The 12127-nt window shown below is 34.4% G+C and overlaps 1 pseudogene; it reads left to right on the top strand.

Moving 5' to 3' along the window:
• The first annotated feature begins 514 nt into the window (after positions 1–514).
• LOC120293907 lies at positions 515–9839 on the top strand (annotated as a pseudogene).
• Positions 9840–12127: the final 2288 nt, after the last annotated feature.

The following is a 12127-nucleotide window of genomic DNA, read 5'->3' as shown; positions in this document are numbered from 1 at the left end:
AACAGCTCGTCAACGGGCAGGGAGGAATCGACAAGGCCAGGACTTGATCGTGACTTCGTCATCGGAAGGGATCGTGGCAAGGCTGATCGTCGTTGGTGCAACGGACAGCAGGAAGCGGCGGCGGACAGCAGCTGGGTCACGGAACAGCAAAGGGCGGCGCTGATGGAGGGGCTCGGCCGTAGGAGGGTCAGCGGAAGTGAACACATCCAATAAAATCCTGTCAATCTTTCCTTAAAGAAAACTGAATATATATTATCTGGGGGAAGTTTTTCTAACCGTCACTTTTGCATGGTCAACACTAACATATGAAGTGATGAGAGGCATAATATAATCCACCCCACTTTTCTTTCCTGTCTATGACCATGAAAATTGACCATGGAAGATCATAACGATTGTGTTTTATGTGACCCAGAAATCTCGTGAAACAGTCACCAATTTTTCCTTGTTTTTTGAAAAGTTTTGGCTTTTTTTTGTTTTTTTAAAAGCGCAGGATTTGGCCAAATTGGTTATCACCATGGGCTTAGTCCAATTAATTCAATTAAGCTCAAAACTATTCGCTCAAGCCCATCTGCTGCCTGTCCAACGGTAATGCAATATGCTTACAATTTTAACTTAATTTTTTTTTCTTGAGTTGGAGTCGATCCTTAGCTTTTACATGCAATAAACGAGTAACTGATTGTCAAAATTTAGGTACCAACATTACAAATTAATCAATTATTTGCCTGATGGCAAATTAGGGTCAGAAAAAGAAGTACACGGATTTCCTGATGGTGCAAAGATCAACTTTGTTACCTGGTCGAATGATGGTAAACATTTGTCCTTCAGCATTCGATTTGATGAGGAGGACAATGGTAGTGGTAAGCTTCAGCTTTGGGCTGCTGATGTGGAAACAGGGAAAGCCAGACCTTCGTTTGAGTCTCCTGGGATATGCCTAAGTGCTGTTTCTGGAAAATTGTCTTTGGATAGATAACTCCACACTAGCAGTTTGCAAAATACCATCGCGCCATAGAGAACCCCCTTCCTAGTGGTCCGGAAATCCAGTCTAATTAGCAGAAGAATGTCATTCAGGTCAAATGTCATTCAGGTCAGAAAATTTCAAGACCTGCCGAAGGATGAATATGACGAAGATTCATTTGATTACTACCCCGCGTCTCAAATTCTTTTGGTTACTTTGGATGGAAAAGCTGAGGAAATTGGTCCACCAGCTGTATATACCTCCAGATGGGAACTACCTTTTAATAACCTCAATTCGTAGGCCATACTCTTTCCTTGTACCTTGTGGAAGATTTCCCAAGAAAGTAAATGTACGGACTGCCGATGGACAATTTGTCAGAGAACTTTGCGACTTGCCTCCCGCAGAGGACATCAAAAATTGCATTCAAAGTGGAGAGCTGATAAACCTTCTACCTATAATTGTCTGAAAATCTAAAGTTTTTTTTTTTTTTGTTCCTTTTTCTGTGTATTTTTTGTGTCAGTCTGATGATAAACATTCAGACCTTACTTCTGGTGGTGACCATCGATGCATTTTTTTTTTGAAGAAATGTAAGGGCATAAAAGAAAATGCATTAGTCATTTACTGTTAGCAATTGTATGGGAAGGTGAAAATTAGTGATAAGACTGCCTAGTTCCTGCATGCTGTCTACAATTATGCATGCGTTTTTTGCAGCTTCTCTTTCAGGAAGTCTGCTTCTCATGGGTACGCTTCTAATTATTGGTAATTCTGCAAAGAAGGGTAAATAATGGGGATCCGAGTAAATATCAAATGCAGTGATATTAGCAATAATTTCTTCCTGTTGGTTCAGGAGATTGGATGCCTCTCTCTCTTTTTTTTTTTTTTTTTTTTGGTTTTACTTGTCTTTTATATATTGGAAATTTCCTATAATATAGATTTATATTAATTAATTGATTTTCTATTTTAAATAATCAGGTTAATGGATATTCCAATATATATTAAAGCCTTAAGTGATCTTATTGAATTAGATTTTGGAATCTATTAATAATAGGCCTAGTTAAGTAGTAAAGTGTAGACAATTGTATTTAATTGACCATCATAATAGAAGGGCTCTAGTTGACACACTATCGATTGGGGTTTGTTAGGTCTCCTCTCTAGTCTATAAAAATGATAGGTTATGCTTATCGGTTGCGTAATCCCATTAAAAGCTATTCAGTAATAAAGATGAAGATTTGACATTCGATAGATTTTTGATTATAAATAGGTTGATCTATTTTTCTTCAAGTGAAGGAATAACTCAAACATGTAAATTTTAATTCTCATTGTGCATATATATATTTTTATATTTCACAGTCATTTATGGATCTGATTATTTTTTATTAACTAGTTGTTTATGTAGATAATATTTTACATGTGGTATCAGAGCAGGTCGTATATGATTGTATAACCCAAATTTATTTTTTATTTTTTTTATGAACAAATTCTAAATTTTTCTCTTAAACCAAATATTATTGTTATTTTTTTCATGTGGATTTTTAGATCAATTGATTCTAAAACCTTAGATTTTTTGTTCTACATATCAAGATCTTTCCAACAACATATAATTTGTATAGTTTCATTGAGAATTGAGTGAGAATTTTGAATATGAAATTCTAGGGTTTATACCTTGAAAAAGTTCTAGAATTTTTAAATTACTTTCAATTGAATGATGTTCGTTGTAAATTGTTGCATATATATATATATATATATATATATATATATATATATATATGTTTTAGCATTTTTGGTTGCATCAATGTGAGTTTTTTGGGCTTAAACTTGAGAAAACCGAATTTCGGCCATGTATGTTAGATTCGAAATTTTGAAGCTTGAATATGGATGATATTTTTGTTTGTTCTTCGTTTAATTCACTCGGTCAATTTATAATGATGTTAGAAGCAAGACCCATGGATAAATTCCATCAAAAATCAACAATTATGTGTTTTTTTGATGTTCGGGGCGAAATCGAGTCATGTGACCTAGTTTACAGGTTTCAGGACTCGGTTGGAGGTTAAAGAAGACCTCCAACTGAGCCAGGCCTGTATCATGGGCATAAGCCCATTTTTTTTTTTATTTTTTTTATTTCTTGTTTGTTCCTAATTTTGGGCTTGAGCCTAGAATCGTTCTACTGGGCCAATATATGGGCGTAAGCCCATTGTGTTTTCTTTTGTTCCTGATTCTGGGTGTGAGCCTAGAATCCTTTCTATAGAGCCTATTGAAAGCGTGGGCCTGTAGCCCAAGTGGGGGGCAATATTGATTACGTGGTGGATCTTGGGTGCAGCTCTTGCGAGTGGATCTTAGGCTCAGCTCCTACGATTCCTTTGGGCCCTTTGCGGCAATATTCTGGCCTCGTTCCAAGCAGGAAGTTGAACCGTGTGGGCCGGGCGAAGGCTTGGGCCTCGCGGGTCCAATGAGTCTATTTTCTAATTTTCTTTTAATAGGCCTAACTTTAATTTAACAAACATTTGGTACAATTAATTATAATTTAGGCATATTTAAATATCTATTTGGAATTATTTCTTGTTATCCATATTTAATTGGATGAAAAATATAGAATAAAAAAAATAAAAATAAAAATAAAAATAAAAATAAAAATTGTGGCAAAAATTGTTATTTGATAAGTGCAATAAGATATTGGAAAGCACATGTCATAAAGTACTTCATATTGTTAGATGAATTTTGGGCATTGATTAAATGGAACATTATAATGTCTTTTTTTTTTTTGGAGTTTCCTATTGATAAAAATTAGTATATACAATTACTCGCCTAAAGGGGGTTATTGTGTATATTAATTTGAAAATTGCATGAAAATTAGTTCCCAATTTAAAAGATGGGCATGCATATTTGAAAAATATTTATCTACCCAAATGAGATATATATATATATATATATATATATATATTTTGAAAATTATATGTAATTCCTCTCTATATTGATATAATAGAGAAGATTGATGAGGATGTATGACTCAAAAGTTCTATTTTCCTAAATGGGATAAATTTTTAGAGTTATATGTAATTCCTCTCTTTGTTGTGATAATGGAGATGTATAATTTAAGGGTCTTATTTGCACAAAGCAAATAAGCCCTTAATGATTATATGCAATTCTCCTTATTATATCTATATATTGATATCATGGAGATATATAATTTAAAGGATTTGTTTGCCTAAAGGGGATGGATCCTTGATAATTATATGTAATTCTCTTTATTGTCGCTTTATAAACTTCATAATGTACTAATTATTTTTGTTAAATTACTTATTGCCCATAATTGATCTTATTACATTATGTATGACAAACAATTACATTTACTATAAATAACAACAATGTTATGGTTGAAATGTTAACTGGATCAAGCTTCAAGAGAATGAAGCAAGATATAAAGTTTGCTATGAGAATTGTGGATATGGACTTAGCTCTATGTGAGGATGAACCTTCCAAGCCTAATGATCAAAATATTGTAGATCAAAAGGCCCATTATGCTAGATGGGAAAATTCCAACCGACTAAGTCTCATTACTATGAAGAGGTCCATTACTGAGCATCTCATTAGTGGTTTCCCGGAAGATACAAATACGAGACAATTCCTTGAGGTAGTGGGAGAAATATATAGAATCTCATATTTGGTTGAAGTTGTGAACTTACTGAATGAGTTAACGAACATGAGATATGATGCTGCTATGAGTGTTAGAGAATTTATAGTGAAGATGGTCCATATTCAATCCAAACTTAAGACCTATGAAATTCTCATTTATGAAAATTATATTGTGTATCACGCCTTAAATGTTCTGCCAGCTAAATTTAGCCATATTAAGATTGCTTATAGTGCTCAAAATGAGACATGGAGCGTCAATGGCATGATTACCAAATGTGTGACTAAGGAGGAGAAGTTAAAGAATGAGAAGTATGAGTCTGCCTACTTAATTGCCAATGCCAAGTTGAGTTCATCTAGAGAAAAATGAAAGCTTAAAGGGTCAAATGCTCATGGTCCAAAAAAAGGTCAAAACTTCAAGAAAAATGAAAATCATGGGAGAAATGGAGATAAGGATTTTAAGTGTTTTCACTACAAGAAGCAAGGTCACAAGAGAGCAAATTGCTACAAGTTCCAAGCTTGGCTAAAAGCTAGAAAAGAAAGTTGTTGATTTGTTTTAAACCAAATCTGATTCATGTTCCTTTGGATTCTTGGTGGCTTGATTCTGGTGCTATTGTTCATATAACTACTACCTTATAGGGTCTTACAAATATGAGAAATCCAAATTTGAAGGAGTCAAAGCTTAAAGTTGGAAACAATATTGGAGTTGATGTGGAGCGTATAGGTATAGTTGTTTTGAATTTAGACTTTGGTTTTTAGCTTATTTTGAATAATGTCTTTTATGTTCCTGAATTTAGAAGAAACTTGATATCTCTTTCTTTGCTTGACAAAGCTGGATATTGTTTTTATTTTGTAAATAAAAAAGTGGATTTGAGTCATGGTTCCAGAATTATTGGGAATTGTGTTCTGTTTGATGGATTATATCAGTTATCCTTATCTCCCGATATACTATATTATTTTTTTAATGTTGAGAATAATGTTACTAAGAGATCCTTAATCAAAAAAAGATTTTCATTGCTATGGCATAAGCAATTAGGGCATATCTCCAAAGAAAGGGTAAATCGACTCATTAGGGCTAATATTCTTCCTCCTTTTAATTCGGATGATACTGAGACTTGTATTGATTGTATGAGGGGAAAATGGACTAAAACCAAGAAAAAAAAGGCACTACTTGCAATCAAAATCTATTAGAGATAATTCATATGGATATTAGTGGGCCATACTCAACCACCTTGTGTGGAAATAAGTACTTCCTCACATTCATTGATGATTTCTCTCGTTATTGTTATGTTTATCTAATTAAGGAGAAGACCGATGCTCTTGACATGTTCAAAGTGTTTCGCACTGAAGTTGAGAAATAATTGGGAAAAATTATCAAGATTGTTAGATTTAATCATGGTAGTGAGTATTATGGGCGATATACTGAGATTAGACAACAAATGGGAACGTTTGCTAAATATTTGCAGGACTGTGGTATTGTCACTCGATATACAATACCTGGTAGTCCTAAATAGAATGGTGTAGCATGTTACAAAATGTTAATTCAAGCTGTTTGGCTCAGATATTTGATCTTAGAATTGCGAGTTGTGGATTCTATTGTCAGACCTATGGTGATCTACTGTGATAACACTACAGCTGTGTTCTTTTTTCTAAGAATGACAAGATGAGCAATGCGTCCAAACATATGGAGATCAAATATTATACTCTTAAAGACTTGGTTAAAAATGGAGACAACATCTTTAAACAATTTTTTTAATTTAAAGACAACTGGATGTCACTAATTATGATATCTCATGTTGGATTGTGACATAGTCGTGCAATTTCATGTTGTTTAGAAATTGCACTAATGTAGTTTCATGTCATTGAGAAATTGCATTAAGGACTAATAAGGAATAGTATATATTTTGATCACATGTTGGCACTATTCCTTACTATACTATTAAGTCCATGATTCATGAAAATATAATGCTTATTATATGTAATTATAGAATGTTATGTATTGTAGTATTTTCTTAATATATTGATCTCCATAGTCCTATACTGAGGTTATATAGGATTGGATTTGGTTTTGAGATGTCGTCATTGGAATATTATTTTTAAAGTTGTGGTCATATAAAACAAAATTTCAGTTATTAACTTGATAGTGTCGTTTTCAATATATTTTTTTAAAAATAAAAAATAAGTTAATTAATGTAGCATAAGTGGGAGAATGTTGAAAATTTCCTATAATATGGGTTTACATTAATTAATTGATTTTCTATTTTAAATAATCGGGTCAATGGATATTCCAATATACGTTAAACCCTTAAGTGATCTTATTGAATTAGGTTTTGGAATCTATTAATAATGGGCCTAGTTGAGCACCAAAGTGTAGGCAATTGTATTTAACTAAAGCTCATAATGGGAGAGACCTAGTTAACACACTATTGATTGTGGTTTGCTAGGTTTTTTCTCTTGCTTATAAAAGGGTAGATTATGCTTATAAGTCGTTTAATCTCATTAAAAGCTGCTATACTAAAATAGGTCATAAAGAGAAAGATCTAACATTCCGATAGATCTCTGATTATAAATAGGTTGATCTATTTTTCTTCAAGTAAATGAATGGCTCAAACAAGTACATTTTAATTCCGCTGTGCATATCGTTCTTTTAGTGTTTCACAGTCATATATAGATCTAATTGTTCTTGATTAATTAGTTATTTATGTAGATTATATTCCTCATTATATACTTAATGCAAAGTGATTTAGTAATGAATCATGGCTAACCAACCACTACAAGAGACTCAAATGGCTACTTTTGCATTGTGTTGCAAACATTGTAACATTGTGTCAATTTTCTGTTCAGAGTTTCATGGTGTGATGATTCATTGGCTCGGGTTTATGAGTCTCGGTACAAGACCCAAAGGACAAGAACCTGGGTTATTTCTCCTGGATCCAAGGACACAAAGCTTCACCTACTATTTGATAGGTCATCTGAAGATGTGTACTCAGATCCTTGTTCTCCAATGCTTCGAAGAATGCCGGCTGGGACCCATGTCATTGTAAAAGTGAAGAAGGAAAACGATGAAGGCACTTATGTCCTATTGAATGGGAGTGGTGCAACATTAGAAGGGAACATCCCCTCTCTTGATTTGTTTGAAATGTAGGTTTCTGTAAGTCCATGCTCTCCATTCTCCAGCAGGTTTTTTTTTTTTTTTCCTTTTAGCTCTCAAACATTGGCATTGTTTTATGACTCATGTTCGTTTAGAAATACCGGAAGCAAGGAACGAATATGGCAGAGTGACAAAGGAAAGTATTTTGAGACTGTTGTCGTTTTAATGTCCGATTAAAATGATGGGGATGTTAGTCTTGATCAATTGAAGATCTCAACTTCAAAGGAATCAGAAACTGAAAATACACAGTACTATATCATGGGCTGGCCAGATAAGAAAGCATGCCAAATTACAAATTTTCCTCATCCTTATCCTCAATTGGCCTCTCTCCAAAAAGAGATGATACGATATCAGGGGAAGGATGGGTTCAGCTTACAGTAACACTTTTTTTGCCACCGAACTATGATCCATTAAAAGAGGTTCCTCTTCCCTGTCTAGTCTGGTCATATCCTGGAGAATTTAAAAGCAAAGATGCTGTTGGACGGGTCCATGGTTCTTCTAATGATTTTGCTGGGAGAGCTCTGACATCAGCTCTTCTTTGGCTGGCTAGAAGGCATGGATTTCCATTGTTATTTTCCTTCTTTCCCATTTCTCTGTGTCGAGGCATCTGTATTGATTGATTTATGCGAATTTAGGGACTCGTAATTTTTTATTTTTTATTTAGGTTTTATCCCTTCTAGGTTTGCTATTTTATCTAGACTAACAAATTTACCCTCTGTTATTTTTTATTAAATTAGAATAATACCATGAAAAACCACAAACTAATACAACAACAACAAATGGATGATAAAACTCTAAACTGGTATGTCCGTTATTGTCATATGTCTTTCAATTCAGTAAATTTAATTATAAAATTTAACATAAACTAATAAAAAATAAATTTATTATTGGCGTGCCAGTTTGGGGTTTAAGTTTGAGGGCGTATTAGAGTTTTTTATTATATTAGAAAAGTGACTTATCTTTTTTTTTAATCACTAATTTTTTGACACTTATCAACTTGTTGAAATTTATGCATTAAAAAAATCCGTTTCCATCAGAATCGAATATTGTAATTCTATGAGGCTATAGCCATGTGGAGTCAAAGGCAAATTATAAAAGAAAATTATTCTAACCACAACATAATAGCTCTTGTATTAAAAAGCAATAACTAAAAAATTCTTGCACTTCATAAATTGCTCTCCTGCAGTATCTCTCCATGCAATGGCACGTAAAAAAGAGCATTTCTTGTGACAAGAAAAAATATCCATCTTGACATTGACTTGCCCTTTTGCTTCTATGAGGAAAAGATGGGTCAAGAATCTGGGACCATGTCCGAAAAGAACCTACCCAAGAATTGTTCTAGCATAACTGTTCTGTCCACTTAGCATATCCAAAAGTTTGTGCGAAAATTGGTGTTATAAAAGAGGAGGTTGGATTTAGGGGGAGAGAGAGAGAGAGAGAGAGAGAGAGAGAGAGAGAGAGAGAGAGAGAGAGAGAGTATGAAGTTGTGAAATAACAGCGCTGTTCTCCTATGGCAGAAGAGAGACATTGCATGCAAAGCCCACAATCTTTATCATATAGCTTCTACTTTGCCAAAGGAGAATTGCCCTGTAATTCCCACTCCACCATCGACAAATTGATGGCCTAAAGAGAGAGAAAGAGTTCTAACTCAGAAAAAAAGAAAAAAAAAAAAAACTAAACGGAGAGAGATAAAGAGTCAGTGCAAGTTATGGTTTCTTCTTTTCTTCTTCCTAAGCACCAACATATTTTCATGTCATGTAGAAACCATCTTGATTTACTTGCTTCCATTTTATTTCCTGGGACAAAAGAGAAGTGAGTTCCAAATAAGATGTACATTTCAGTCCATATATAATGCAATTCGTAATGCATCTTAATGAATAAGGTAAATCATCTTTCTTTTGGCAACAAAAACTTTTGTATTTTAAAGGGCAAATTCTTATTTAGACGCGGGTTCATATGAATCAAATTCATCATTGCCATTATTTGTGAGAGCACTATGTGGGCCCACATCATCAACTATAATTGCACTTGGTACATGGATCCAAGTCAACGCACAAGTCTCTTCTTTTGAAGTGACTAATCTCGCTTGTTCATTGACAGGTGTAAATCATGCCTCTCAAAGTAGGTTTGCAAGTGAAACTTGGCTCAAATAGAAGTGATAATCCAAAGGAAGTTGGTTTAGTGGCAAATTGATTGGTTTGGATTCGGGATTTCATTATCAAATTACAAAGCACATCTACCTCTCAAAATAATTTGAGGATCACAGTTACTATATTGGAGCCTAGCCTATGTTTTCTTTCTTTTTTACTTTCTTTGTATCTTTTTTCATAGCTCATTGTTTATATGTGATCAAATCTATTAACATAAATGTGTCAAATCTAGCCATAACCAAATATAATCAAATTGCATTCTTTAATTAACAGTTTTGATAATTGAGTATTGCATGTAAAAGTGATGATTGTTTCTCACAAAGATGAAATGCAACTTAAAATTGTAAAAGCTAGGCAACTAAAGTCTCTATGATTCTACACTTGATCGACCTAAATCTTTTGAACTAGACTGTTAACGATAATTTTTATGAAGCACAGGCAAACTGCACAAAGTTCTTCTCAATATCACCTTGCGGACTATACAAGTCATACTCCATTCTATTTTGATTTATATGATTGAGTCTTATTAACTCAATTATTGGATTTCCACTTGATTGAAAGTGAATTATTTTATTCGAAAAACTCATGAGCATAGTTGATGTTAGATTTCCGATATTTTAACCATATTTAGATTTTTCTGAATTGTATCACTGTTTCTATTTTGCTATAGTGACAAAACATTTGTTTGAACTTGAGCTTAAACTTAATTAACTTTTTATTCGAGTTTGAGCTCATGAAACACTCCATGAAATCCCCCCACTCTCTCTAAACTTTATGATAGTCCCCTCTCTCTTTCTCTCTCTAAACTTTACACGAACCAGGTGGTGGAGAGCTAGCAAAATGGGTTCATTACCTTTTTTGACTCAAATTTCACTCTCAACTTTACGCGAACCAGGTGGTGGAGAGCTAGTAAAATGGATTCACTTACCCATTTTTTAACTCAAATTCAATAGGCTGGATGATGTATGGGTTGTTTGAAAATTAAAAAACATGTTATATGGATTCACAATATCGAAGCGCAACTAGATATGGGTCTTCGTGGATCTAAAATGAACCCATTTTATCCCTAAAAGTTCATGAGCTAAAAAAAAAAGAGAAGATATGGCTACAAGAGTGCCGCAAGCAAAAATGATTGTCTTCGTCTCTTTGATCATGCGGAGGTCTTCGCCTCTCCTTCGATATTGTCAATTATTTGTGTCTTTCCTTTTCTTCCACTAATAAAGTTTTTGGGCTGAAATGAGTTGGAAATGGGTTCATTTTAGACCCATAAAGACCCACATCTAGTGGGCCTTTGATATTGTGAACCTACTTTAACATATTTTTAAAATATCAAACATCCCATGTCTCACCCAGCCCTTTGAATTTGAGTCAAAAAATGGGTAATGAGGTCCGCAAGACTACTAAGGTCGGCCACGATGGGGGCTACCATCCGATGTGCACGCTGTTGCCTCAAGTAGTGATGATCATGACCACCTCGTGGAGGGGTACAGGATAATGTGAGATTAGTAGTGCCACCACACTTTTGGGGTTTTCTCTCTCGTTAGTTAAATGATGATGCAATGATTAAATTTCTCTAAAATCTCTCCATCTCTCTCTATTCTTGAACAATTTGACCTTGTGATCTGGTCAGAGAAGCTCGTTCAGTGAGAGTCATGTGACGAAGGACTAGAGAAAGAGAATGAAGCTCATTACTTGGTCGAAATTACTGAATGAACTTTCAGTTGGCTAGCTCCTTTTTCTTTCTTTGGCTCTAACTTTCTTCACCCTATCATATGTAACTAGATTTATCAAAACTTTCTTCACCCTATTTAATAAGAAAGTTTTCATAATTTAGTTACATATGATTTCGTAAGTTAAATAAGTTTAGTTAGTAATTACGACCGTTACTTGGGGAGTGTGCCTCAGATCCGTTGATTTGAAATCACGAAAGAGTGACAGAATTTTAGGTGAGCACCAGCATCGCCTGTGCACAGCTGCATAGCATTCTCTGTCGAGACGTGCATAAGTCTTCATTTATCTTGTGCAAAGATCATCGTCGTGCTATTTCGATGAGCTTTTCCATCTGCGCAACTTGCTCGATGGAGAGAGACTCTATCATGTGGTGGTTGCACGCTGCACCACCACCATTGGCGTTCATGGCAGCCCTGATCTTCATAAGTAGCAAGCATCAACTTCTTGTTTTCCTTCCTTCTGTCATTTGTTTTACATTTCTTATCCAATTCGGGTTTATCCTACTCCCTGTCC

Source organism: Eucalyptus grandis, chromosome 5 (genome assembly GCF_016545825.1).
Source record: "Eucalyptus grandis isolate ANBG69807.140 chromosome 5, ASM1654582v1, whole genome shotgun sequence".
NCBI classification, from domain to species: Eukaryota; Viridiplantae; Streptophyta; class Magnoliopsida; order Myrtales; family Myrtaceae; genus Eucalyptus; species Eucalyptus grandis.
The sequence above is the reverse complement of the archived record's forward strand: the minus strand, read 5'-3'. Positions and strand labels throughout refer to the sequence as shown.